We start from the raw sequence: 4,020 nt of genomic DNA, 5'->3' as shown, positions 1-4,020 counted from the left end.
AAAGTGTCCTTTTATGATAAACCTGAAAACGTTGTAACTGACTGCGTTATCGACTCTCCTGCCTCACTGAACACACAAAGGGAGAGGAAATCAATGCTAATCAAGATTCATTGCATTCCCTGTTAGTTACATTGTAATACAGTACCAGTCAAAAGTTTGGACACACTTTGCCAAGAGTGTGCAAAGCTGTCATCAAAGCAAAAGGTGGCTACTTTGAAGAATCTAAAATATAAAACATATTCTGGTTTGTTTTACACTTTTTTGTTTACTACATAATTCTATATGTGTTCCTTCATAGTTTGATGTCTTCAATATTAATCTACAATGTAGAAAATTTAAAAAAATAAAGAAAAACCATCGAATGAGAAGGTGTGTCCAAACTTTTGACTGGTACTGTACATCAACACGTCATCCTGTCATACATCATAATTATCCGTCTTTTGCGTCACTGTCTCTGCTGACATTCCTGTGTGTTTTATTCCCCCAGTGACATTTAAACTCTATAATTTCTCTCAGAGGTATTCCCATTCCCATTAATATCCCAGCCAAGGCAGCTAGCAGCTGTCTGCAGAGTTTGATATATGGCCTGTTTCTCTGCGAAAGAGGGCTAGCCCAGGCTAACGCTCCTAAATAGACACTGCATGGACATGACCTTGTCTTTTCTTTAAGTTTAGCACGGACATGCTAAAATAGGGCTAGCCCAGGCTAACGCTCCTAAATAGACACTGCATGGACATGACCTTGTCTTTCCTTTGAGTTTAGTGTAGCCATGCTAAAATAGGGCTAGTATTAATGGCCACCGCCATAAGGCACGGGTTAGCTTTAGAACCTAGAGGTCAACAAACACAAGTGTCCCTGTCTAACAGATGTTCCACCAGGGACGCTGGTGGAGGTAGAAATCGGTCATTGTGATGCATGGATCGGAATGAGGAATGGTAGCAAACACAACGTGTTTTATCTTTTATCAGAAGACTAGCACTGTTAGCTACTGTACTAGTGGTGCTGTTATGTCTTGTGACTGATGAGTCATACGGCTTATGAGCTATGATATATCATTACAAAAGCTTCCATATACGGATTTCGGGGCAGTCTAAACCCAGTAAGACCCCACCCCACCCCACCCCCATCATAATCAAAGTTCCAAATGGGTTCGGAGTATAGCAGGAATGGCTTGACCCAGGATGAACTGGCTGCGATGCTGTGCAGTCTATTTACACCTAAGGGCCTGTAGTTTTAACTGCACATGTGTCTGCCCCCCCCCTCGGTGCTAATAACAGAATATGTTGTCAGTTTAATGAAATGTCTATTGTTGGCACTAAGCTACAGAGCAGCTGGACCACACAGACCCCAGAGGCGATGTTTGGATCAGAACCATATACACGGTCCTCCATCTTGGCATCAAGAGGCATGACAATAACATTCCAATGAACATTCCAATTGGAACGCAATGGTGATGGAAATTCTATTCTCAAACAGAGCTGGCCAAACTCGGTATAACTCCAGTTTGGCTGTTTGTATTCCCCTCCCTTGGTGTCCTTATGGTCAGTGTTATAGCAGACGAGATCCACTGGATGACCTCGTTTAGGTCAACACACATCGTGTGACAAAGTTCCAGCCGTATTGAAATACACCGACCCACTGTATCAGAATGACGCAGTAAATGAGCAAATGATACATTTAGCGGAAAATGAAATAAAGTTGATTTGTTTTGAGCTTTTTTTTCCCCACTCCCGTGCCACATGGGACGACTGTTGAAAGCATCAAGAAGCTGACAAGGCATCATTTACTGCTGTTAGCTCCTCAGAGCTGCAATTGTGGTTTGGGATTAGAGCTTAGTCTGCCAGAAGCCCATTTCAGAATGACCTCAAAATGGTAAACTCATAGAAAAAAAACTAGTTTGAAGTTTGAAGTAAACAGCAAAAACTCTGACCATGCAGCAAGAAGATATAAAAACCTGCGTTGCTGGTTTTCCTCTGAGAATTGAGAGGCTCAGAACAACAATGCAGCCATTGTTCGCCCTCGTTTGGGTATTTTCCCCTCATGTGATAGGCTGGCAGGATGGCTCCTGAATCATATGAGCGTTCATCCTGATTGGCTGCAGTCAAGTGCAACCACGCCAATCTCGATCTTCTTCTTCTTCTTCTTCTCTTCTGTCACAAGCAGGGGAGGCCCGCATGTTTGATACCATTCTTCATTCTGTTCCATGCATTGCGATGACCCCGGCCTCCAATTTCTACCTCCGCTAGCCTCCCCTGATCACAAGGTATCTATGTTTAGCTGGTGACATAATATACACACAACTTCTCCCTCAGCAGATGTTTGGGATGCCTGTCCATGGCAACGCCTCGTGCCTACGCCCTTTAACACGCTCATCCCCTTTAATCTGGGACCTCGCCTTTAAGATGCCCCATACAGTACTCTGACTTTCTCTCTCTCTCTCTCTCTCTCTCTCTCTCTCTCTCTCTCTCTCTCTGTCTCTCTCTCTCACTCTCTCTGTCTTTCTCTCTCTCTCGCTCACTCTCTGTCTCTGTCTCTCTGTGTGTGTCTCTCTCTGTCTCTCTCTCTCTCTCGCTCTCTCTGTCTGTCTCTCTCATTCTCTCTCTAACTCTGTGTGTGTGTGTGTGTGTGTGTCTCTCTCTCTCTCTCTCTCTCTCTCTCTCTCTGTCTCCCTCTCTCTCTCTCTCTGTCTCTCTCACACACACACACACACACACACACACACACACACACAGACACACACACACACACACACGTATCAGAGGCAGGAGTGCTGTATGGGAAGGCTATGTGGATGCTAAAGTTAGGATTGTAGCTACTTGAGGGTGAGGGGTTGGCCTTTGTCTGAGTGTCTGAGTGTCACTCCAGTCAAGCACACAGGGGGATCCATCACCATGTAGGGCAGTCTGAGGGCCAGAGGAGGGTGTGTGTGTGTGTGTGTGTGTGTGTGTGTGTGTGTGTGTGTGTGTGTGTGTGTGTGTGTGTGTGTGTGTGTGTGTGTGTGTGTGTGTGAGAGAGAGAGAGAGAGAGAGAGAGAGAGAGAGAGAGAGAGAGAGAGATCTCTGTAAAGGCCTCCTTTTACCAATGTTAGGGCTTCCATGTAACCTGAAGGGACTCCTTGTAACCAATAGGCTCCCATGTAACTTCAATAGGGGCTCTATGTAATTTCATAGGGCATCTGTAACCTGTAAGGATTCTTTGTAACATTGACTTAGTGTTAGAAACAGAAGTCAATGGCACTCAATGGGAAACTGAAAATACAGACCTTTGTCTTTGCATATCAACTTACTTGATAGAGTAATATATCCTCTTTGTCTCTTATTGAGACACCATGCTTTAGAGCTCTCTGGCTGGATTGTGAGTTTGGATAGAGCTAGAGGTCTGTTTTTTAACAGAATATATCGGAGATACAGCTAAGATGACATACTCTAAGAAGAGGCTTGAGACATTAAGGGTTGAGAAGTTCCAGGCAGGTCTAGGTATGCTTCCATTCATGCCCTTTAGGATTACCTGGGTAGTTTTCCAACTTCTAAAGGAAATTATGAAACTGACACTCCTCAAACCTTCACGACATGAGTCACATATTCACTGTGGAACTTCAAAAGCATTCATCCGAAGACAAGAGGTATGCTATTCCTCCATTCAAAGTCAGTGGGGGGAAAAAAGGGGAACAATCATTGGTGTGTCTATCAAGAACAGAATACGCCATAACCAGGCCTTTATACCCAAACCGTCTCCCCATAAGGCTGATGATGCTCTGTCAATAAGGGATATCAAAGTTGGAGTTAGGCAGCCAGGTGTAAGAGAGCGTTTTCTGTTGTTCTGTACGGTCCTCTTCACCCCCACTCCCCCCCTGTACTAACCCTAACCCTAACCCTAGGACCTCTTCACCCCCACTACCCCCCTGTACTAACCCTAACCCTAACCCTAGGACCTCTTCACCCCCACTACCCCCCTGTACTAACCCTAACCCTAACCCTAGGACCTCTTCACCCCCCCCCTAACCCTAACCCTAACCCTAAC

Source organism: Argentina silus, assembly GCF_951799395.1.
Source record: "Argentina silus genome assembly, chromosome: 15".
Classification (NCBI taxonomy): domain Eukaryota; kingdom Metazoa; phylum Chordata; class Actinopteri; order Argentiniformes; family Argentinidae; genus Argentina; species Argentina silus.
This window is presented reverse-complemented; position numbering follows the sequence as displayed.